The 26781-nt window shown below is 37.2% G+C and overlaps 1 long non-coding RNA gene and 2 pseudogenes across 1 annotated transcript in view; 2 read left to right on the top strand and 1 right to left on the bottom strand.

Annotated features, from left to right (window-relative positions):
• Nucleotides 1–636: 636 nt before the first annotated feature.
• The window catches only part of LOC144379564 (uncharacterized), a 395690-nt gene continuing 369545 nt past the window's right edge, over nt 637–26781 (top strand). The window contains exon 1 of the long non-coding RNA XR_013442750.1: nt 637–925. This is a non-coding gene — a long non-coding RNA (uncharacterized LOC144379564). The remainder of the gene's footprint in view (nt 926–26781) is intronic.
• Nucleotides 21854–22648, top strand: LOC118522450 (small ribosomal subunit protein uS17m pseudogene; annotated as a pseudogene).
• LOC118522449 (magnesium transporter NIPA2-like) lies at nt 24617–25690 on the bottom strand (annotated as a pseudogene).

Raw genomic sequence — 26781 nt, forward strand, 5'->3', positions numbered from 1 at the left:
TACTCTTAGGTTGCAAAAATAAATCTTGAACAATAAAAACATTGGGGTTATTTATTATTGTCTCATTTTTTAAAAAAGATTTTATTTGAGAGAGAGAGAGAGAATGAGCTGGAGAGAGGGGCAGAGGGAGAAGCAGACTCCCTGCCAAGCAGAGAGCCCAGGCCAGGCAGAGAAGATGCTTAACCAACTGAGCCACCCAGGCGCCCCATTGTCTCATGTTTTATTGGAACTTTTCTTCCCTGGCCTATAGAATTATGTGGTCACTTATTCATTCATTACTTAACAAATATTTGCTACAGATACAAAAACAGTTTAAAATAACTTATTAAGTGTCGACCTAAATAAAGAGGTAAACTGAGGCAAGCTCAAGTTACCAGAAATTGAGCTTATTCGGCACGAACAGAAAAATTGCTATTCACGAAAGAAGAAAAGCAGTAAGCTACAGAAATTCCCAGTGAAATTTGAGGGCAGACTGTATTTATGGGCAAAGAGTGCAAAACCAGCAGATGCAAGCCGGAAGCTCATTGGCTGGAGCATGGGGGAAGATGTGTTTGGCGGCTGCTCATTGGTCAGGAAACAAGTTCCGGTTTTCCGTAAATCAGGCATTTACTGGGTATCAGCCTCTGGGTTCTTAAGTTTCATATGCTTGAGGGCGCCTCTGAGGTTCTCCGTTTCCTATCTTCCTGGTTCCGTTTTAGACAGAAATCCTTTGGTGCTAGAAATATAGTGTCTGCTTCGTGGCTTCATAGTGCAGAGCTTTTAGCCCTCACTAACGGGGCCAGGGCCAAAGACTAGTCAGCTGTGGGCCATTTTCCACTTTGTGAGGGAGATGAGGGGCTCCGCACCTGAGGGAAGCCCTTCCAGCTGCCCCTCGTCCCATGGAAGCCGGACGGGAAGGAATTTGGCATCCATCCTCACCACTCGGGTAAGTGAACATTTCCAAAGAATTTTTTACTTTCCTTTGCTACCTTGTTCTTCCCACCACTGAGGGGTTTTCAGCACTTCAGGAAGGTACTCTGAGGAGCGAATTTAGAGAAAGTGAAGGACAGAAGGTTCTGCGGGGCTTGTTTTCACGGGTGAAGGGGCGATTTTGTCTCGCCCAAGTGTGAAGTGAAAAACACTGAAGCAAAACGGTAAACCAGGTGGTATAGTTGGACAGCTTCCCCGTTTTTTTCAGAGTTGGCATTTCATGCTACAGTTTTATTATTTTTTTAAAATATTTTTATTGAGGTATAATTGACAGAACAATGTACTGGTTTCAGGTGTACAACATAATGATTCAGTATTCGTATATATTGCAAAATGATCACGACTGAAAGGCTGTTTAATAATCCATTCCTATATATAGTTACAAAATTTTTTTTCTTGTGATGAAAACTTTTAAGTTTTATTCTCTTAGCAACTTTCGAATATACAATATAGTATTATTAACTATAGTCACCATGCTATAACCTTACATGCTGAAGTATCTATTTTATAACTGGAAATTTGTGCCTTTCGACTCCTTTTATCCATTTCGCACCTCCACCCCCACCCCCCTGCCTCTGGCCACCACCCATCTGTTCTCTGCGCCTATGTGTTCAGTTCTGTTTTGTTTTGTTTTTTAAGATTCTGATGGCATCGTATAGTATTTGCAGTTCTCTGTCTTAACTTACTGTGAACACTTGGGTCATTTCCATTATCTGGGCTGTTGTAAATAATGCAGCAATGAACATGGGGGTGCATATATCCTTTTGAATTAGTTTTTTTTTCCCCTTTGGATAAATACCCAGAAGTGGAACTGCTGGATCATATGGTGTTTTTCTTTTTAATTTTTTGAGGAACCTCCATACTGTATTCCATAGTGGTTGCATCAATTTGCATTCCAACCAACAGTGCACAAGGATTCCTTTTCTTCACATCCTCGCCAACACTTGTTATCTTATCTTTTTGTTGTTAGCCATTCTGATGTGAGGCAGTATCTCATTGTGGTTTTGATTTGCACTTCCCTGATGATTAGTGATATTGAGCACCTTTTCATGTACTTGTTGGCCATTTGCATGTCATCTTTGGAAAAATGTCTATTCATATGTTCCCATTTTTTAATCAGATTGGGTTGTTTTTTTTTTTGCTATTGCGTTGTATGAGTTCTTTATATATTTTAGATTTTTTATATTTTTTTCCAAAGATTTTATTTATTTTTATTTTAAGGAGAGTGCGGGCACATGAGCAGGGGGAGGGGCCGAGGGAGAGAGGGAGAGAGGAAGGATCTCAAGCAGACTCCGGGCTAAGTGCAGAGGCCGACATGGGGCTCCATCCCGTGACCCTGAGATCATGACCTGAGCTGAAACCGAGAGTTGGATGCTTAACCGACTGAGCCACCCAGGTGCCCCATATTTTGGACTTTTAAAATGTATTAAATTTACAAAATGTCAGTCTTTTTCTAGTGTCTACAAAATCTACAAATCTAAAAATACTAATAAACATGGCAAGTCATGGGCTAATAGAGTCATTGGCTCTCCATTATTATGAATGATTAAAAACTGATTTTATTAAACTAAGCAAGGAGTAAAGGGAAAGAGATGTTAAGAACTAATATTTCTTATTACCAATGTCATACCCACTTAAGACCCTTTGCAGTTACTATTCCCTTTGCCTGCAGTGCTTTTGTACCAGATCATCTTTGCATAATTAGCTCCACTTAGGTCACAGCTCAAAGGGTACCTTTCCAGGGAGGCCTTCCCTGACAACCTGATAGAAAGTAGCTCTTATAGCATCCTTCTTTAATTTCTTTGTAGCCATTAGATTTTTCTAAAATGTATTTGTTCATTTTATTTGTTTGCTTGCTAATTTTTTTGGTCTCTTCCCTCAACCAAGTGGAAGGAAGTCAGAGCTCTTGTGTACTTTGTTCATTGCTGCTTCCTATGGGTGTGTGGCCCATGGTAAGAGCTCTGTGATTAGTTTTTTAACAAATATATGTGAATGGGTAATATTTTTTTTTTTTTTTTTTTTTTTTTTTTTTTTTTTTTTTTTTTTAAAGATTTTATTTATTTATTCATTAGAGACAGAGAGAGAGAGAGAGAGAGAGGCAGAGGGAGAAGCAGGCTCCCAAGGAGCAGGGAGCCCGATGCGGGGCTCGATCCCAGGACCCCGGGATCATGACCTGAGCCGAAGGCAGACGCTTAACCATCTGAGCCACCCAGGTGCCCCAATGTGAATGGGTAATATTTAATTGCTTTGGGTTTCTGTAGTATATTCTTCATTGGGAATCCCATGATGGATTCCAACATTTAGATGATATATGCTTGGCTTATGTACTTAACCTTCCAAATGCTAAGCTAGCTATTTACTGATTGTCACAGTCCATTTAGAAACATTAAGGGATTTGTTACTATGATCAGGTTTGTTTTAGACTTTTATAGATCAAGATTTTCATTGAATAGTGTACCTCTGTCTTTTCAAAACACAGACTTTGCATCTTCTGTCTTACAGTGTTATCACCTTGTTTGGACTGATAATTTAAAATTAGAGACTTTGTCTTACATAGCTGTTTATCTTGTATATAGCGTAACTTTCGTATTTATGGGCTGAGTAAATGATAGGAGATATAAGTGATTATGAGATGTGTGACTTAAGCCTACAGGGAAGTGTTACTTTTGTATCCAAATAAATGAGTTTGAGCTAAGAAGTTCAGGAAGTGATTAAAACTTAGTCTAATCTAAAATAGACAAATTATAATTAATAATATCACTGGTAAATCTGCTTGAATTAGGCAAATCCTAATTATGTCCCACCTCATAGTCACTACTCAAATGTGATATTGCAAAGGGCAGACTATGTGCACATATTAGCAGAAAGTCTATGTTCTCTGGTGTTGCCCACCTGGAATATTTCTAAATACCCTGGAAGAAAACTCATGTTTCCCACAATCCGCTCTTGTTTTCTTGACCAGGCATCTTATTGTGGATGAATACAATAATCATTCCAAAAATAATTTATCCATCCAATGTTCCTGACTTTGCTTTGTTCATGGGCCTGTCTTAACTTCCCCAAACATAGCTAATATCAAACAATAACATTTAACGAACTCTACCAAGGAACTTGGGTGTAACAAAATGGCCACAGCCAACACTTGTTCGTTCTTACCTGTTCCTACTTTGTGATGGTCGTTTACCTTCTGCTGTAGACATGTCTTTTCTACATCTCTCAAATCTCTCCTTTCTCTGATCCAACAAAAGGAACTCCAAGCCCTCAATCTTTTCTCTCAATTTCAAGCACATTTCAATCAATATCTTTATGAAGATGTCTGATAGATTGAATTATTGGACTCAATTCTTCATCATTTCCTGTATTCATATCCTTTGTCTTATAGTTTAGTTTTGCATTCTCTCCACTAAAGGTAGTGCATACTTCCTTGACTTTGGGTTCGGCTATGTGTTTTACTTTGGTTAGTAGTATGTTAGCAGCTGTGATGCAAAATGCAGCTGGAAAAGTGCTTATGTGGTTGGGTTTGCCCCTTGATGTGCCTTTGCCATCATGTGTCCTGAATAGCCCACTGGGACTAAGGAGGGTGAAAGACATGTGGGAAAGACCTAGATCTGCAGACCTGCAATGTGAAACAAAATCAGCCCAGCCGACTCACAGATCTGTGAAAATAATTTTTTTCAGTCACTGCATTTTGAGGTTGTTTGTTATGCACCATTGTTGTGGCAAAAGCTAATTTATACAAGATGTTACTCTTTCCATGGTAAAGTAAAATATTTGCATCTTTATGCAAAGTAGTTTGGCTACTTATACTCTCCCCTGTCCCCATTTCAGAGTAGCATTTTAACTTTACCTTTGCATAATCAAAATGCATTTAAAATGCTTTCTCAAAATAAAAAGTTTTCACGTAAAGATGTTTTTTCCCCTCTAACTGTAGAACAGAGAACCAAAAACTACTTTTAAATGACCACTTTTCTATCTCTGAAAAAAAGTAAAATAAAGGGGCGCCTGGGTGGCTCAGTCGTTAAGCGTCTGCCTTCGGCTCAGGTCATGATCCCAGGATCCTGGGATCGAGTCCCACGTCGGGCTCCCCGCTCAGCGGGAAGCCTGCTTCTCCCTCTCTCACTCCCCCTGCTTGTGTTCCCTCTCTCACTGTGTCTCTCTCTGTCAAATAAATAAAATCTTTAAAAAAAAAAAAAAAAAGTAAAATAAAAGCTCTATGCTCCAGATGAAAATCCAGATTTATCAAAGACAAATTAATTGATTGGTTTTTGTTTTTGTTTTTTTCATGAAATATTTCTCTACAAATGTCCCCTTCATTTTTTTTTTTTATAAGATTTTATTTATTTATTTGATAGAGAGAGACACAGTGAGAGAGGGCACACAGGCAGGGGGAGTGGGAGAGGGAGAAGAAGGCTTCCCGCCGAGCAGAGAGCCCGATGCAGGGTTCGATCCCAGGACCCCGGGACCATGACCCGAGCCGAAGGCAGACACCCAACGACCGAGCCACCCAGGCACCCCGTGCTTGTTGAATTTCTTTGTAATTAATGCAGATATTATAGTAATTCATATGAGAAGGAAAAAGGTGAGGATTGGGATGACCTTAGAGAAGGTAAGGAAAAAGGTGAGGATTGGGATGACCTTAGAGAAGGTTCAGAGAAGTGATGTTGGTGGTGATCCTGAAACACTGGATAGGATTTGAGTTGACAGAGAAGAGATGGGGAAATATTTTAAGTAGGGCATGAAGTGAATGATATATGATGACTAGAAAGCACAAGGCTCATTCATAACCAATTAAAACATAATTTATTTTACAAATATTTTTACATATAATTTTAAAGAAACTTTTGTTGTAAAAAACGAAGGTACCGTATTATTGAACTCAAAGACCAGCTAATATTAATAGAATTTCTTTAGGGTATTGAAGAAAGTAAAAGTACAGTGGGGATTTGTAAAAAAAAAAAAAAAAAAACCATTTTCTTATTAGTATGTTGAAAACTGGTAAATAGACACTTTCCAACCCCAATTCTGTTTTAATCCGATTGCCCCCAATTCCCCTAAAAATGCCAGTGAGATTTGCTTTGATCTGTATTCTGTATGTCATTATTCCTCATTTCTCAGACTTATCTTGAAGCACATTTGAATCAGATGGGTTCAATATATTCTATCCATTTGTCTTTAGGCCCTAGTAGCAGGTGCTCAAAATATTTTCTGTTACTATTTTTTTATTAATATTTATATTACTAGTAATAACTAATGACATTGATTCATTATGTCAGTTGTTCTGTGAGGTTGGTGCCAAATTTAAGTCTATTTTTCAGTTGAGGAAATTGAGGCACAGAGAGATTAAATGATTAAAAGATGAAGTACCAAGTCACACCAGGAGTAAGTAGCCGCACCATGACTCAAGTTCAGATATGCCTAACACCAGCACCACGCTGTTTTGAATCAACCTGATGGTTTGGAAAACCATATAGAACCTACCACATGTCATCCATACTTCCTATTTTAGTCCATGGCCAAATATCACTGTACTATAAGATAATGCATTATATATTATATAAATTTGTGTGTGTGAATATGTAGATACAGGGTGATTTGCCTTTCTCACTTCCTGATGATAAAACCTGAAAAATAATTGCTGCTGTGACACACAAATTGCATGTATATATATTTTTTTCATTTTTACAGACCCTGGAATGCTCATTTATCCCTCTTTAGCTTGGGAGTTACAACATGCTCATAGCTAGCAAGAGCGAGCCTGCTGCTGACGCCTTAAAGTCAGTGCTTAAAGAATCTCATAAAAAATAGAAATTTCCACCTTTATTCAAGCTTGTCAGGAAATCTCCCCATAGCTCTTTGTATCTGAAAATGCATTATAGCTTGTTTAAAGCACTGTGGGAAACAATTTTACATTTCTTCAGTTGCACATAAAATCACCTTATGAGCTGCCAAATGAAAACTGGGAAAGCTCAGTGAATGGGGATGCCTTCTTCAAAACCTCCTTGTGAAATGGAACTGCCACGATCCCTGTTTAAAACCCAGAGATTGGCAGAATAGATTTAAAAAATGATCCAACTACTTTCTGTCTACAACAGACACACTTTATATTAAAGATATAAATAATCTGAAAGCAAAAAGGATGGAAAGAATATACTATACAAGCAATAACCAATAGAGAGCTGGAGTGATATACTAATTTCAGAAAAAAATAGAGTTTAAGACAAAAGTTGTCACTAGAGAGAAAAAAGATCATTTTATAATGATAAAAGAGTCAATTTATGGTCAATCTATCAGGAAGACATAGCAGTTGTAAACATATTTGTGTCTTAGAATCTGAAGTACATAAAGCAAAAACTGACAGAATGGAAGGGAGAAGTAGACAGTTCCGCAATCATAGTTGGGGTCTTCAATATCCCACTTTCAGTAAAAGATGGAAGAGGCAGAAGAGCGATATGGAAATGGAAGACTTGAGCAACACTATAAACACTATAAACCAGACATCTATAGAACACTTCAGTCAACAGTAGCAGAATACACATTTTTCTCAAATTCACATGGAACAGTCTCTAGGATCAACCATATGTTAGCCATGGACAAGTCTCAATACATGAAAGAGAACTAAGTCATACAAAATATATTTTCTGACCACAACAAAATTGAATTAGAAAAAAAATACCAGAAGGAAATTTGGAAAATTCACAATTATGTGGAAGTTACAAAAACAAAACAAAACCAAAACCAAAAACCAAACACTTCTGGATAACTAAGGGGTCAAAGAAGAAATCACAAGGGAAAGTTGGAAGGTTAGAAAATACTTCGAGAACATATGTATCATATCAAAAACTGTGGGATATAGCTACATGGGTGCTTAGAAGAAATTTTATAGCTCTAAAAACCTATATTTAAAAAGAAAGATCTCAAGTCAATAACCAACCTTCTACCTTAAGAAACTAGAAAAAGAAGAGTAAAAAAAAAAAAAAGTAAACTCAAAGCAAGCAGAAGGAAGGAAGAAAAAGAGATGATTTTCCAAATGTTAAGGTACTTCGTGATTCTTCTATAAACTCTTAGTGAAATTTTTCATTTGAAGAGCTTATTGTAATTTATAAGTAGAGAGACCATTTAAACTTTTATTTTATTGTTATAAAAGTCACACTAGTTCACTGTAGAAGGATTGGAAATTTCCTAGAAGTATTTTAAAAAATCACAAAAGTATTTTTAAAAAATCACCATTAACATTTTGGTACATTCCCTTCCAGTCTTTATTTTAAGCCCATATGCATAAAACCTATATAGTGGACAGGAAATACATACATATCTCTCTTTATTTTTTCACTCAAATTTGATTATAAGTTTCCCTGTATTAAAAACATTTCTTTGAGATATATTCATTGACTGTATGATAAGGTGCAAACTGCTTCATTTATTGAACCATTTCTCTATTTTGGACTTTTGGAATTGCTTCTATTTTTTTCTTAGAACAAAGTTATAGGTGTGAGATTACTAAATCAAAGATTAAACTGCTTTAAAGTTTTCACCTGTTGTGATTTGCTTTTCAGAAAGGAAGTGCTAATTTACATTACCACCAGCAGTGCATTAGAATGCCTGTGGAGATATTTTCTGAATCCTAATGGAATCATGTATTTTGACAAATACTAATATAGAATCAAAAGTTTAAAATATTTAAAGTCAAGACCATTCCAGAAAATTTAGAACATTATTTAAAAAATCAATAAAGAAATTACTGTTTTCCTTTTCACAAATGACCAAAATACTACTAACTTGAGTTAATTTTTTTTTTTTTGCTACATCTAATCATAAAATCTAGAGGTGGAATTTAGAAGTCCTCGCGTTCAACTACTTAAATTTACAGACTTAGTTAATTCAGGGCTAGAGGGATAAAGTGAGTAGCTCAAGTCACACAGTTATGCTCATGACTTAGAGTCCAGCACACTTTGTTTTTTAAACAATTTAATATCTTAAAAATACAAGTAATATGTGAATATAATCCTAGGAAAATTCAAACATTACAGATACAGAGATGTAGATCTCTCTCTCTCTCTCTTTCTCTCTAAGAAAAAGTGAATACCTCCTTCCCCCCATCCTCAGTTCCATTCTACTTCTCAGAGGTTTGGTGGGGATCCTTCCAGACACTTTCCAAATTCTTAAACTTTAAGTTAAAATTTTTATTTTAGTATATCTTCAACTTGCTTTTTTCTTTTCTCTTTTTCACTTAACCATATATTCTAGAGATCTTTTCATATTAGCACATATCTACCTATATTTTTAACTGCTACCTAGTGGTATACTATGGACATATCATAATTTACCTAAATATCCTTTTAATGTTATTTGTTGTAATCTCTTGCTTTCTCGAATGATGCTACAATGAACATCTTTGGACATACACTTTCATGCAAATGTGCATGTGTTTCTGTAGGATAGATTTTCAATATCAATTGCTGGGTATGCATATACTGCCGAACTGTCATCCAAATAGGCTATACTATCTCTATTAGTATGATAGGCAGAATATGCCCCCTTTCAAAAAGGTCCACTTTCTAATTCTGAGAACCTGTGACTATGTTACCTTAGCTGGTAAAAGGAACTTTGTAGATGTGATTAAGATTAAGAACTTTGAAATACGGAGATTAATCTGATGACCAGAATCCTTAAATAAGCAGTGAATCTTTCCCAGCTGTGGTCAGAAAGGGTCATGTGACTATAGAAGAATGCTCAGAGAGATACAACATTGCTGGCTTTAATGGTGAATGAAGGAAGCCAGGTATGCTGGTATCTTTTAGAAGCTGAAAAGGCAAGGAAATGGATTCCCTCCTAGAGCCTCTTTCAGAAGGTAATACAGCCCAGGTGACACGTTGATGTTAGCCCACTGAAATCTGTATTGGACTTCTGACCTACAGAACTGTAAGATAATAACTTTGTGTTTTTTTAAAATTTTTTATTGTTATGTTAATCACCATACATTACATCATTAGTTTTAGAAGTAGTGTTCCATGATTAATTGTTTATGCATAACACCCAGTGCTCCATCCAGAACGTGCCCTCTTTAATACCCATCACCTGGCTAACCCATCCTCCCACCTCCCTCCCCTCTAGAACCCTCAGTTTTGTGTTGTTTTTTAAGTAACTAAGGTTGTCACAGTTTGTTACTACAGCAATGGAAAACAAATATGATTCATTTAAGAGAATACCCGTTTCTTGAAATTCTTAATGTTAGATATTTATCAATATTTTTAACTTTTGCAACTCTGATAGTCAAAAGTGGTGAACCACTGTGCTTTCATTTGAATTTTCCAGATTCCTGATGAGGCTCAGCTTCTTTTTTCTTTTTTAAGATTTTATTTATTTATTTGACAGAGAGAGACACAGCAAGAGAGGGAACACAAGCAGGGGGAGTGGGAGAGGGAGAGGCAGACTCCCTGCCGAGCAGGGAGCCTCATGTGGGGCTCGATGTGGGGCTCGATCCCAGGATCCCGGGATCATGACCTGAGCCGAAGGCAGAAGCTTAACAACTGAGCCACCTAGGCACCCCGAGGCTCAGCTTCTTTTCATATGTTCTCGACCCTTTGAATTTCTTTTGTGACTTGGCAGGAAATAACCTAGGTTCATTCTTCTGTTGTACTGTTTGACATTCTGGTTGGTTTGTAGGTTCTCTGTCACATTTTTTATATTCTGCATTTAGTAACTTATAGCCTTTACTTGTTATGTGTGTGCCAAATATTTTTTTTCCCAATTTGTCACTTGTTATTTTGCTTTCTTGCCACTTATTCTACTTTATTGCAGTTGCTTGATCTGCCTCGTGATTTCTTAGCTCATCCCTCAGTGTTGTCTATGGTAAACACTGCCTGCACATGCCATACACTAGGATGTTGAAATGGGAACTGTCTATGCTGGTGTACTTCTCCAGGTTTGAAGAGATTAAAATATGGGTTTCCCCTGCTATCTGAAAGTAGAGCATTCCTTTGAAAACTTTTCTAAGCTGAGAAGGCATAAAGCAAAGAAGCAATTACCATTAATTTATATGGAAAAATCTTTGAGCGTTCCTAAATCCAAAACATAACCTTCTGTTCAGCTTTTCTAATACTTAAGGACACATGTTGCTAACTGGCACATAAAATAAATTGAGATAAAGCACAAATGCTCACAGACACTGTTCAAAGCTGTGGTGGCTTGATGCTGAAATGCGGAGTATAGTTCCCAGGGAAGGAGCTTGGTGGGACCCCTCGCTGCTCGCTGCTCCAGGTGTGTGCTGCCTCTGTCACAGCTCCACTGCAAAACAAACACTGAATGCTAATTTTTGCTTTCCTCCTTTTTTTCATTAAGGCAAAAGTCCTTTTCGGATTTCCTTTGATTGGTGAAAACAGGTATTAATGTAGGTCTTTTGTAAAAGTGAATTGGTGTAATGAACTTTCGAAAAGTGGGGGATACCTGTACTGCCTAATTCTGTGGAGGAGGTTGCTCTCTTAAGAAAAGAATCCCCAGATGCTGTAAAATCAATGAACTGAGAAATTGAAAGATTGAGTCAGATGATATGTTTTTTTCCTTCAGATGCTACATGAGCTATTGTACTGAACAAAGAAGTGTCCAGTTGAGCATTTGGCCCATGTGTCTTTAGGGCCTGCTCTATTCTGTACTCACCCTATTCTGTTCTCACTAAACCAAAATTTTAAAAAGGAAATGTCTTGGGGACCTAGGAGAGTCAGGTACCTTTAAAATAAAATATGGGGCTAGAAAGATTAAAAGCTAATATTTATTGATGAATTACTATGTGCCAAGCTTGCCATTTAGTCCTCACAGCAATTCCATAAGGTAGGTATTATTATCCCATCATACAGATGAGAAAACTGAGGTTCATTCAAAGAGGCAACTTGCCCATGGTAGTATTAAAGGGTAGATCCCAGACTTGAGCCATAACTATTTGATTCAAAAGCCTTAACCACTGTTAACTTATGCCAGATACCACATCTGAAAACTAGTCTTAGCCATCCTACAATAAAAACTCTCCAATAATTTGAATTAGTAAAGCATTCTGAATTATATCTTATTACTTTTGATGATGTATAGTAACTAGAAATCAGGCTACAAAGTGTCCAGTAGGAGATTAAAAAAAATTTGATTGAGTAGGCAGCAGTGATTTATAGTCATTGATTTATCAGTTGATTACCTGTTGGTTGCTTCTGAAATAGGGATGCTTGTAAAGTGGCTTTCCTCATTCCTCTGCAGTCTTATTCATTCTATAATTTGCAAAATCAATCTTCTATTCAGAAATAATAAATACAGGAACTTCATTATAGTTCCTAACTGATTTATCTCAAACGCTGGATTTGTGGAATCTAGACTAATGAGTTAGGCCTTGCATTCCTGGTTTCTCTTTATGTGCCTATGGTGGGGGCAGAAGGGGGAAAAGAAAGCATTCAACTGCTAGTGTGCAGGGAGAGTGCACTAATTGGTTCTGGAAAGAAATCTATTTTGGGGACTTTTACAGGTGGTTTAGAAGCTGTCAGAAAACCCAGGGGCAGCAAGAGAGCCATGAGGCTGGTCTTACCCTCAGTCCTCCTGCCCCGAGGGGGGCTCCAGGACAAGCTCACACAGAGCCATCTCAGCACCCCAGGCCTGTGCCTTCCTGCCGCTCATCTCACAAAATCTGAGTCTATGCTCACAGAAAAGGTTGAATCAGCCTCTTCAGTAAAAATTCCTTTTCTGGTATCTTCCCAGAAGAAATTAACTACTTCGTTGCTGAGAACAACATCAGGCACATTTTGAAATAATGGAAAAGTGTGTGTGTGTGTGTGTGTGTGTGTGTGTGTGTGTGTTCTTTGTTGTTTTAAATTTTAAAAGCCACACCTAATCAGGGGTGAGGATTTTTTTTAACCCTATTTTCTGTAGTCCTAGCCTTTGCATTTTTCAATTTCAATAGTAACCTACTTCCTAAAGTTACTGTTATTAAAGATGTCCATTGTGTAGTAGACACAGGTTGTGTACCAGAATTCCTTCCTGTAAGGAACCGCTGACCTCCAGTCTGTGCCCCCAGTGCTCCCAGAGATGGAATCAGGAGCCTCACTGTCTTTGAGAATGAGCCCTGACCCTGGCCAGTCATTGCTTCAAGAAAGGGCTTGATCCCTCACTGGCTTGGAAGCAAACTGTCACAGCCCTCCCTGGGGTTTTTGTGAGAACCAACAGAAAATTCTGTCTCCTATTCTGGCAGATCATTCTCTCAGGAAGATCTGAAGTTCACTTGCCATTGGCCATATTTTTTAACTAGGTGAGGGAGGCAGCTGTCTGGGATGAAAAAGAATGAGGACAAAACATGGAAGGAGGCAGAATCAGTGGAGAAACTGAGGACATTGCCTGAGCCCCCATATCCAGCTACCTCTTGGGTCACTTCTACTTACAGGTACATGGTGATATGAGCCAAACCGCCTTTTTTAGCTTATACTAGTTCTGCTCAGTTCTGTCTTTTTTTTTTTTTTAAAGAGAGAGAGAGAGCGCGCGTGGGATCAAGCAGGAGTGAGGGGTTGGTGCAAAAGGATAGGGGGAGAGAGAGAATCTTAAGCAGGCTCCATGCCCAGCATGGAGCCCGACTCAGGGCTTGAACTTAAGACTGACCTAAGCCGAAATCAAGAGTCGGATGCTTAACCAAGCCACCCAGGTGCCCTCAGTTCTGTCATTTTAACTAAAGATTGTGAGTAAAACTTTCTTCCATGTATCTTCAAACACCTCTTGCTCTCCTCCCACTTTTACAAAATAGGATCGCTCTATGCATATTGCTTTACACCTAGCCTTTTCACTTTATGTGTCATTAGTACTTCTCCAGGTACTATATTTAGACCAACTTCATTCTTTTTAAAACAGCAGGGCATGACACAGGAATGCATAGGTCAATTTATTTTTAAACTGTTCATTGACGGGTGGACATTTTGTTTATTCCCCAGTTTTTGATATTACAACCTAGCCTGCAGTGTACATCTTTGCAACAATATCTTTAGGCATTTGGGTAAATATTGTTACAAGATAAATTCATGGCAGTGGCATTTTTGGGTCAAAAATTTCATAGAATTTTTCATAGAAATTGCCAAACTGCCCTCCAGGAAAGTTGTGTCAATATTAGGCTCACAGCAACAGCATATATGAAAGAAAGGTCCCCTTTTCCACACCCTAACCAAGGTGTGGGATATTATTACTTTTAAAATCTTTGGCATTCTTTGAGATAAATACATATCTCATTGTTTTAAGATGTGTTTCTTTAAATATTAGTGGATTGAAACTTTCCTTCTACTTAATGGTTATGTGTGTTTTTTTTTTATCTTGGACATGCTTGTACATACCCCTTCCCTATTTTTCTGCTGGGGTCTTCATGTTTTTCCTGGTAATTTGTAACAATTTATTGTCTATCAAGTTTATCAATTCACTGCCTGTCATATAGCCTGTCATTTTTTCCTAATTTGTCTCACTTAAAAAAATTCTTATGTGTGATGACTTCTGCCAGATTTAAATTTTAATTTTCACATAGCCAAATATATAAATATTTTCCTCTTTTGTTTTAAAAACTCAATAATGTTATAAATCTACTAACATTTATTCCCAAATATTGTAATAGTTACCTATAAGAATTTAATCTTGTTGGTGAGAACATTGTGTGCTAACATCTTTAGGCTACTAGATGTAGTTAGGAATAATTTTGTGAGGAAATTACTGTATATCTCTTTTAAAACTGTTCTATTACAGTGCATGCAGTGATTTTGACTCTGGACAAGTTTGCAGCCCACTCTCAAGTAATGATTGGCAAGAGTTGAGATGAGGGTTAAGGGATTGGGTTCTATTCTATCTCTGCGTTCATCTTGGTGAATGATCTTGAGTGTATCATGTAATCCCTCTGGGTTTCATTTTCTCCATCTTGAAAGGAGTGCACTGAATGAGATAAGCTCTGCAAACCTCTCTAGCACTAAACTGTCAAAAGTCTATGAATTCTTTGCACATGTTTTATTTAATAGAGCCAAGATTTGAATCCAGAGTCTGAAGTCTGTGTCTTAAAACTATTACATTGTCTCTTGAGCAACGCTCTATGTCTCTCACTGAAGGGAAAGAAAGAGGTGTCAAAGTCTGTGTCTGAGAGGGCAAGTGAGGGGAGAATAGAACTGGTGAGAAATGAGAATACAGAAAAGGATGAAGGGAGAAGAATTGTCCTTGGGGTAGTATGTGGTGATTCTAGAGGTGGAGATCAAGGAAGACCAGAGGTGGGAGGAAGGTTGGAGGAAAATAAGACTATCAGGGGAGCACGGGAGAAAGGGAGTGGAAATAGACTGCTTGTTTCTAAGAAAATTTACTTTTTGTTGGCCATGTGTCTGTCAGGGTTATGTACATCAAATGCTAAGCCAAATTACAGGGCATCTTAGTTTACTTCTCAAAGAACCGACATACTCAAGCTGCTTAATACATCTGCCCGTGATGAAATATAAAACTTTATAATAGAGAGTGGGGAAATGAAACATATGAAAGAGATATATTGTTTGTTCGCTTGCTTTGCCTTTTAGAGAAATCCATGGAAAAATTCACAAGAACTGAGGAGAATGAAGAACCAGACAGAATTAAGGGAGGAAAATTTGGGGGAAAAATATCTATGTGTTCTTTAGAAAGCAGTGAGTAAACTTATCAATCAAAAAATACTGTTAACTAACTAGAATTTAAATAAAAAATTGAAAAAATAAAATAGTTTCCAATAAAAAACAAAAACAAAAACAATGAGACCAAAAGGATCAAAAGCCTATGCTCAACGAACATTGGGACTGTTCCTCTTATTTACTATGGATCTTCCAAATGTGTCCAGCTGGGAAAATTTTTATAATATTGTTTTTGGACTATGTTGGTGAAGATGGTGAGATTTTCTCTTTGTAACATATGGACCCAAATTCCTGGAGGTGGTAGAACCAGTGTACTAGGCTAATTTAAGCTTTTGAATTTTTGCTGATCTGATGGGTGAAATTTATAAGGCTATTGTTTTAATCTGAGCTTTTTTATCTGATTAAAATTGAGGTTGACATCTTTTAATGTTAATTGAACATTCTATTCTTCTGTGAATGCATCTTTATATCCCTTGCTTATTTTTCTGTTAGGTTGTTTGCCTTTTTCTTATTGATTTATACGCATTCTTTATATATTCTGGTTATAAATACTTGGTCAGTCCTATGTGTTGCATGTAACTGTGTAAGTCTGTAGTTTATATTTTATCTTTATAGTAAATTTCATCATACAAAAAGCTTTCATTTTAATGTAGTCACATTTGTCAGGTTTTTTTTTTTTTTTTACTATGGTTTGCACTTTTTGTGTCTTACTTACAAAGTTATTCACTACCCCCATAGTCATAAAAACATTCCTTGTTTTTCCTAAAAGTTTAGAAATTTTGCTTTTCTTTAGGCATTATTCCATTTGGAATTGCTTTTTACATACAGTTTGAGATAAGGAGTTCACTGTATTTCTTCATATTAACCAATTATACCAATATAATTTATTAAATCACCTGTCTTTCCTACACTAAATTGGAGATTTTGTAGGATTTTTACATAGACAATTAGTATGGTATTGGAGTAAAGATAGATACATGGATCAGTGCAGTAGATTACTTAATAGAGACTTTCTACTCAATAGAGAGTCTCTATATAGTCAGTTGATTTGGGATAAAGTAGTTAAGGCAATTTAATGGAGAAATGATCATCTCTTCAGTAAATGGTGCTGGAACAATTGGGTAGCTTTATGCAAAAATAAAATAAAATACACCTTAACCCTTAACTCATATCATATACAAAATTTAACTCAAAGTGGATCATAGTCCAAAATGTAAGCATTAAAACTATAAAACTTCTAAAAGAAAATATAGGAAAAAATCTTAGTGACCTTGGATTTGGTAAAAGACTTCTTAAATATGACACTGAAAGTCCAAACCTCAAAATAAGAAGTCAATAAATTAAAAACTTTTGTTTTTCTTTTCTTTTTAAAAATTTATTTATTTGAAAGAGGGGAGGGCCAGAGGGCGAGGAAGAGAGAGAATCTCAGGCAGACTCCCCACTGAGCTTGGAGCCCAACATGGGGCTTGATCTCATGGCCCTGGGATTGTGACCCAAGCCAAAATCAAGAGTCAGACACAACTGACTGAGCCAACAGGTGCCCCAAAAACTTTTGCTTTTCAAAACAACACCATTATGAAAATGAAAGTCAAGCCACAGCCTAGAAGCAAATACTTGCAAAATATGTATCTTATAACTAATTAGCAAGATAAACAACCCAATAAAAATTTGTAGGATTTAAACAGACACTTCACTAAAGAAGAAATATGGATGCAAAAAAACATGAAAAGATGCTCAACATCATTAACCATTAGGAAATGCAAATCACTTTGCACCCATTAGAGTGGCTGAAATTCCAAAATTGATACAACCTGACTGTACCAAGTGTTGTGGAGGATGTGCAGTAACCAGCGATCTTCTACAGTGCTGGTGGGAATGTAAAATGGTACAACTGTTTTGGAAAACACCATGGCAGTTTCTTAAAAAGTTAAACATGCACTTATCTGTGACCTAAGAGAAAAGAAAGCACATGTTTATACAAAGATTTATACATAAGTGTTTGAGCAACTTTATTAATAAAAATTAAATATTAGAAACATCTCAAGTGACCATCAACAGGTGAATGGATTTAAAAAAACCTCTGGTATATCCACATGATGAATTTAAATGAATGAAGGAATATCTGGGAATTCCGGGGAAGATGGTGGAGTAGGAGGATTCTAGGCTCACCTTGTCCCATGGATACACCTAGATAACATCCACATCAGTGTAAATAACCCAGAAAAGGACCTGAAGACTGGCAGAACAGGTTCTCTGCAGCTAAATTTAGAGAAGAGGCCACATTGAAGAAGGTAGGAAGGGCAGAGACACAATTGGGAGCCAAACTGACCTGTGAGACTGTCCGCAGGGAGGGAGGATACAGCAGAGTACACAGAGAGGAGAGGAGCAGACCCCACATCAAGCACTCCAGGCACAGGGGACCCAGGCTGGGAAGACGAATCTCCATAATATCTGGCTTTGAAAACCAGAGGAACCTAACTTCATGAGTTCTTACAATCAGTGGGGCTTAACACCTGGAACTTTAAAAAACAGCAACTTCAGCTCTGGCAGAGCTGGAGAGCAGGAGGAAACTGAGTCCCTGCCCTTAAAGACACAGCACAACAAACAGCCCTGCTGAGACACAGCATAGAAGCAGCAGTTTGAAAAATGCCTGGGGTATGTGGGAGGGAGATTTGTTTACTAATCTCAGAGTTGTGCTGGAAGGGCAGGGATCTTTGGAGAATTCCCTAGGAATAGAGGAGCTGGTGGGTGCCATTTCCCTCTCTCGGCCCCTCCAGCCTAGATACATGGACAGCTGTTGGAACCAGCGGACTGCAAACACTCTTTACCTAGCTTGCTAACAGTGTACCTTACCCCCATGCTCTTTTGTGGACCCGCTCCCTCCATCCTGGCCTGGGCAGCAGTTTTCCAGTCGCTGCAGGTCCCCTCCTGCAGCAGATTAGTGCAAACTTCACTAACAGTGCACACCCCACACCCAAGTTCTCTTGCAGACCCACCCTCTCCAAGACACCCTTGGTAGGAGTCCATCCAGAGCAGTGCCACAAGCCTGGCAGTATGCACGCAGCCCCAACAAGGGCCAGAACTGCAGGCCCTGCCTGTCAATGAAAGCTTCTCAGGAGACAACACAGGGAGAGCGTCCTGCAATTTGGTGCTGTTACACTTCTGGCAAATGCCTGATCTGACTCAACTCAAGCCCAAGGCAGCCCCAGACTGGTCCACTAATGACATAGGGAGCAAAACTGCCTGCAGCAGGCAGAGAGACATTGCAGATGACTGGACTGAAGACAAACACAGTTTAGCCACAATAGTAGGGTGCATATAGTAGGGTGCAACATACATAGGAGATACCCCTGAAGTGCCAGGTTCTAGTGAACAGGGAACATTGTGCTGCAGGACATTACAGGGCCTCTTCTTCATAAGGCCATTACTTTTAAGAGTAGGGGATCGAGTTGACTTTCCTACACATAGAAATAGACAAAGAATTAGACAAAATGAGGAGATACAGGAATATGTCTTAAATGAAAGGACAAAACCACAGCAAGAGAGCTAACTAAAATATAAGTAATATGCCTGATAAAGAATTTAAAGTAATGGTCATAAAGATATTCACTGGGCTTGGGAAAAGAGTGGAGGACCTCAGTGAGACCCTCAACAAAAGAGATAGAAACACCAAAAAGAACCAGAGATAAATAACTCAATAACTGAAATTAAAATTACACTGGAGGGAATAAATAGTAGACTAGAGGAAGCAGGAGAATGGATCAGTGACCTGGAGGACAGAGTAATGAAAAGCAACCAAGCTGAACAGGAGAGAGAAAAAATAATAAAGAATGAGAATAGATTAAGAGAACTCAGTGGCACCACCAAGCATAATAACATTTGCATTATAGGGATCCCAGAAGGAGAAGAGAGAGAAAAGGGGGCAGAAAATGTTTTTGAAGAAATAGTAGCTGAAAACTTCCTGAATCTGGGAAATGAAGCAGATATCCAGCTCCAGGAGGCATAGGGATCCAACAAAATCAAACCAGGGAGGTCCACACCAAGACACATAATAGTTTAAGTGGCAAAAAGTAGTGATAAAGAGATAATTTTAAAAGCAGCAAGAGAAAACAGTTACATACAAAGGAAATCCCGTAAGACTATCAGCTGATTTTTCAGCAGAAACTCTGCAGGCCAGAAGAGTATGGCATGATATATTCAAATGCTGAAAGAAAAAAAACCTGCTGACAAGAATACTCTATCCAGCAAGGCTTGCATTCAGAATAGAAAGAGAGATAAAGAGTTTCTACAAATGAAAGTTAAAGGAATTCATGACCACTAAACCAGCCCTGGAAGAAATGTTAAAAGGGATTCTTTCAATGGAAAGGAAAGACCATAAGCAGGAGTAAGAAAAGTAGGAAACACAAAAGCAGTAAAATGAAGTATAGCTATAAAAATCAGTCCAGGGATTCACAAAATGAAAGGATATAAATTATGACACCATATACCTAAAATGTGGAGGGATAAAACTAAAGAATGGGTTCAAACTTAAGTGACCATCAACTTAATATAGATTGCTATATGCATAAGATATTGTATACAAACCTAATGGTAAGCACAAATCAAAAAACAGTGATAGAAATGCAAAAAATAAAGAGAAAGGAATTCAAGTATATCGCTAAAGAAAGCCAGCGAACTATGAGAGAAGAGAGCAAGAGAATAAAGGAACAGAGAACTACAAATGTAGCCGTAAAACAAGTAACAAAATGGCAATACATACCTATCAACAATTACTTTGCATATAAATGGACTAAACACTCCAATCAAAAGACATAGGATGAAGGAATTAATACAAAAGCAAGACCTGTCTATATGCTGCCTACAAGAGACTCATTTCAGACCTAAAGACACATGCAGATTGAAAGTGAAGCGATGAAAAAGCATCCATCAGACAAATGGAAGTGAAGAGCCTGGTTGCAATATTTATTTATTTACATAGGAGGCAATATTTATTTATTTAAAGTTCTTAAATTACTTATTTAGAGACTTTAAAACAAAGACTGTAGCAAGAGACAAAGAAGGACACTATATAATCGTAAATGGAACAATCCAACAAGGAGATATAACATTTGTAAATATTTGTGCACCCAACATGGAAGCACTCAAATACACAAAGCAGCTAATAAGAAAAACAAAGGAAGTAATCAATAGTAATACAATAATAGTAGGGGACATTAAAACCCCCTTTACACCAATGGATGGATCATCCAGACAGAAAATTAACAAGGAAATAGTGGCTTTGAATGACACATTGGACCAGATGGATCTAATAGATATATTTACAACATTCCATCCTAAAACAGCAGAATGCACATTCTTTTTAAGTGCACATGGAACATTCTCCAGAATACATCACATATTAGGCCACAGAACAAGTCTCAACAAATTCAAAAGGAATGAATTCATACCATGCATCTTTTCCAATTACAATGCTATGAAACTGGAAATCAACCACAAGAAAAAACTGGGGAAGATGACAAATACAATAGAACAGATCAATGAAACCAGGGGCTGGTTCTTTGAAAAAAATCAAGAAAATTGATAAACCTCTAGCTAGACTTGTCAAGGAAAAAAGAGAAAGGACTCAAACAAAATGACAAATGAGAGAGGGGAAATAACAAGCAACACTACAGAAATACAAACAATTATGAGAATATTATGAAAAATTATATGCCAACAAATTGGACAACCTAGAAGAAATGGATAATTCCTAGAAACATGTAACCTCCCAAAACTGAGTAAGGAAGATATAGAACATTTGAACAGACTAATTATCAGCAGTGAAATTGATTCAGTAATCAAAAAACTCCCAACAAACAAATGTCTAGGACCAGATGGCTTCTTAGGTGAATTCTACGAAACACTTAAATAAGAGTTAATACTTGTTCTTCTCAAACTAGTCCAAAATATAAAAGAGGAAGGAAAGCTTCCAAACTCATTCTGTGAGGCCAGCATTACCCTGATACCAAAACCAGATAAAGATACTACAAGAAAAGAGAACTACAGGTCAATATCTCTGATGAACATAGATGAAAAATCTTCAACAAAATATTAGCAAACTGAATCCAACAATACCTTAAAGAAGTCATTCACCATGATCAAGTAGGATTTATTCCCAGTATGCAAGGGTGGTTCGATATTCACAAATCAATCAGTATGATATATCACATCAACAAGAGAAAGGATAAAAACTATATGATCGATCCGGACTACATGTGCCAGGAAAACAGAGCCGGAAGGTGAGCACGGGTCGAGCCCTGCAGTTGCAGGGGGTGAATTTGGAGGAGCGAGACACCACCCCCGTGAGAACCTGGAGGCGAGGTGACCAAAGCCACATAATGTCAGTAGTTTGTTCATCCGTCCATGCCAAATGGATCGTGGGGAAGGTGATTGGAAGAGCAATGCAAAAAACAGCTAAAGTGAGAGTGACCAGGCTTGTTTTGGATCCCTATTTATTAAAGTATTTTAATAAGCGTAAAACCTACTTTGCTCACGATGCTCTTCAGCAGTGCACAGTTGGGGATATTGTGCTTCTCAAAGCTCTACCTGTTCCACGAACAAAGCACGTGAAACATGAACTGGCTGAGATCATTTTCAAAGTTGGACAGGTTATAGACCCAGTGACTGGAAAACCCTGTGCAGGAACTACCTACCTGGAAAGCCCAGTCAGCTTGGAAATCACCTGCCTAACCAAAAATCTGGAAGAACTCAATAGCTCTTCAGCACAGTGAAGGAGGATTGGAAGAAGGAGCCAAAGGGAAAGATTTATAAGTTTGCTTTATGGAAAAACGAAATTTTTCTAAGTTTCATTACAAAGTGTCCAATTTCTCTTCCAGTATTTATGGAATAGCTAAAAGTAAATGAAGTAAAGGCCTTGTTAAATCCTCATAAAAGTTTAAGGTAAAAAAAAAAAAAACAACTATATGATCCATTTCGATAGATGCAGAAAAAAATCTGACAAAGTACATTTCATGATAAAAACCCTCAACAAAGTAGGTTTAGAGGGAATGTACATCAACATAATAAATATCTGAAATAAATTGGAAAAAATGGAATTATCTGTAATAAAAAGGAATAAAATATTGATACATGCAGTAACATGGATGAATCTCAAAATAATTATACTAACTGAAAGAAGCCAGATGAAAGAGAGTAGAGATCCCTTTCTATAAAATCCTATAAACAGAACTGTCATGACTGAAAGCAAGTTAGTGGGTTGTCTGAGGAGGGAGGAATTATAAATGGACCTGAGGAGGGGCGCCTGGGTGGCTCAGTTGCTTAAGCGACTGCCTTCGGCTCAGGTCATGATCCTGGAGTCCCGGGATCGAGTCCCACATCGGGCTCCCTGCTCGGCGGGGAGTCTGCTTCTCCCTCTGACCCTCCCCCCCCCCATGCTCTCTCTTTCTCTCATTCTCTCTCTCTAATAATAAATAAATAAAATCTTTAAAAAAATAAATAAATAAATAAATAAATGGACCTGAGGAAACTTTTGGGAGTGATGGTTGTGCTCATTATACTGATTGTGATGATGATTTCATGGATGTTTACTTATGACAACATTTATTAAATTATATACTTAAGTATATGCAGCTTACACAATAAAGTTGTAAAAATGGATATATTCAGAGTTTCTTTTGATGTCAGATAATGTACTAATAATGAAGACATCAACTTCTTTTAAATCAAAGACTTTTTCAAATTTCCATGCTTTTTTAAAGCTTTTAATGGACAGCTCAGTTACTTGTGTATAAAGAAAATACTTCTTAATTGTAGCGTGTATATACCAGTGTTCTCATATCATATATCGCTGGCATTAAAATTTTTGATTAACCCTGGAATGACTTTGCTGAGATCACCCAGAGTGGTGAGAAATTAATCTCTTAGGCATAGAAAGGAATGTTGGGTGTGTGGGATATAAATTTTTTTAAACCTGGAAAATAAAAAGCACTTAAGATTCTTTGCCTAAGATATAAACTTAGAATAATTTAACTCTGGTATTGTCTGCAAAAAAGAAAAAAAGGTGTTTTTATTTTCTTAAAAAATAAAACTTCTCAACTTTGATAATCAGATATAGTAAACATCAGAGATTTTAAACATGACCTCTCCCATTCTGTTCTTGAACTGATTATTTGTAAACATCTAGGCCATCATGCATAAGGACACACATTTTGTGTCTTCTGCTGGTACTGCCCTTTCTCCAAACATTTTCAAAATTTCTCTTTAGTAGAGTCATGTCTGAGCCAGAAGGAAAATTGGTCTCTTCGCTATAGTTATAAATCACCCAAAATGTTATTACAAACTTAAATAATCTACTCTATCTACCAGATCTGGTTCCACATCATATCAGACTGTTTTCAAAATCCCCACAAATTAATTTCCCCAAACAAATATTTATAACAGTATTTTGAAAAAAATTCTACTCTTACTTGACTAGTAGGTTGCTTTACCAGTACCCTGGTACAAGGACATGTCTTTTTAGCTTTGACAATAAAGAAATAAGATTTTATTTTTTTACATTTGAAATTAATACGTTAGTTCTTCATGGAGAAATCAAGGCCTAAGATACATATACAATAATACCATGTTAATAAAAATAGAAGTCAGCCACATTCTAAGGTCATTTCCATTAACGGCCATAATTTAAAAATAAGAAAATTAATTTTTCTTGATCCATATTACAGAAATCTTAAAAATGGTTTTTCTCTAGAGAATATTATTTAAGAGAACAATGTCACTTTCAGATCTGTTCCGAAATTCAAACTCATTTTGTAGCAGAATTACAGAATAATGTTTTAATTAAATTTGTTTCTCAAAAAACTGTTAGATTTCCATTTCTTTGGGACATACTTCCACCAGTTAGCTGTTCAGTTTTCCAGATTAAACTTTATTCATTGCTGTTGAAAATATTAGGGATATTAGAAATATTAGATTATATTCATTATTTTTTCATCTTATCAGAAAGACATGGCATCTTGCTAGACTAAATGGATATGTTTAAAGGCATGCAATCTTGGCATCCCCACAATGATTTTAAGGAAGGCACTCAAGGTACCAGTGATCTCATTAACAGGCATATCTTGCCCCTCTTTAAAAAGAAGAGCTGAGCAAGTTAAAACTGACACTAAAAAGAATACTTAAACCATTTGGGGTCACTATGTAGAAGGGTTCAGTATGTTCAGGGCCCTGTTTAGATAACCTGTTTGCCTTCATAGATTATAAGGTTTAGCAGCAGAATCCAGGCCAAGGAATATCTCAGCTGAGGCTTTCCAGAAGAGTATTCTTTAAAGCAATGACTAGGCCTTTAACATAGCTGACTGAAGGCACTCCATTTGCAGAGTAGATGGTTATGTAACAAGAATATTTGTTTCCATGGTGAGGTTCTAACACAAAGATTAATAAGAATACTACAATGACAAGTATTGCAGAAACCCCAAAATATGGATCACCTTGTTTGCGAGACATTATTTAATATCTCTGTGCCCTCTTCATTTGGAGCATGAGTGACCATAACTGTAGATCTTAACAAGGACAAGAGTTCCTAATGGAGGCGCTAAGGTGACTGGCTCAAATGCATAAGCAGCCCAGTTGGCAATCTCACCAGCTCCCATTGAGAGCAGTCCGGCCCACAGCCTTTCTTTATAGTGATATTGTAATAGCATTTATTACATAAATAGCATTTATTACATAAGTCCGTGGCCCGACTTGTGGTGAGCATAGCATAATGTATAAACTTGTTGAATCACTGTGTTGTACACCTGAAACTAATGTAACATTGTGTTACATTATATATGTACTCAAAAATATTTTCAAAATAAAACAAATAATTAAAAACAAAACAAAACAAAAAGATTTGCATGGCCATGTTGATCTGCTTTCAGAGATCCTCTTCTGATAAGTTGCAGGAGACCTTGTTTTTGTTGGTTTTATTTCAAAATGCAGTTTTCTCTAATAAAAATACTGATGCTCATAGACAATCCCAGACTCATATAAAAGTCATATAATCCATGCTTCTGGATATAGCATTTGCTCCTAAAGTAGCTCCTGTGCATCACATTGATTATAAAGGAAGAAAAACTGTTGATACTGGAAAGAATGTGGTTCAGTCTTCAAATCAGACTTTCACATTCCCATACAGGCTTTAGGCACCACCACAGCCTCTTCATGCCCCTGTCTTCATCTATGTCCTGTGGGAAGTAGGCATGGCCAAGGCTGCTGCTGGGCTCCTCTCCATGGAGAAGTGCCAAGCTGTCCCTTCTAGGATGATCCTTGACCACTTTTGCTGCCACTGCTATGATGAGATCCTGTCTTAGTGGCACCTAATTCTGGACCTGTAATAATAGATATCAGCAATATATCTATATCTATATCAAGTATATTTTTTAAATTACAGTTGAGACACAGCGTTACATTTGTTACATAGTGATTTGACATCTCTTCATGTTCTGCTATGCTTACAATTGTAGCTACCATCGGTCGCCATACAATGCTGCTACAATACAATTGACTATATTCCCTATGCTGTACCTTTCATCCCCATGACTTACTCATTGCATAACTGGAAGCCTGTGTCTCCCACTCCCCTTCACCCAGTTTGCCCATCCTCCAACCACTCTACCCTCTGGCAACTACCAGTTTGTTCTCTGTATTTATGGGTCTGTTTGTGCTTTTTTGTTTGTTCATTTGTTTTGTTTTTTAGACTCCACATATAAATGAAATATGGTATTTGTCTTTCTCTTTGACTTATTTCACTTAGCGTAATACCCACTAAGTCCATTCATGTTGTCACAAATGGCAAGATCTCATTTTTTTTATAGCTTAGTAATATTCCATTTACATATATACCACATCTTCTTTATCCAGTCATCTATTGATGGACATTTAGGTTGCTTCCATATATTACCTATTGTAAATAATGCTGCAGTAAACACAGGGGTGCCTATATCTTTTCAAATTAGTGTTTTTGTTTTCTTTGGGTAAATATCCAGCAGTAGAACTACTAGATCGTATGGTATTTCTACTTTTAATTTTTTGAGGAAGCGCCATACTGGTTTTCACAGTGGCATTAATTTACATTCCCATCAACAGTGCACCAAGGTTTCTTTTTCTCCACATTCTCACCAACACTTGTTATTTCTTGTCT

Source organism: Halichoerus grypus, chromosome 12, assembly GCF_964656455.1.
Source record: "Halichoerus grypus chromosome 12, mHalGry1.hap1.1, whole genome shotgun sequence".
NCBI classification, from domain to species: Eukaryota; Metazoa; Chordata; class Mammalia; order Carnivora; family Phocidae; genus Halichoerus; species Halichoerus grypus.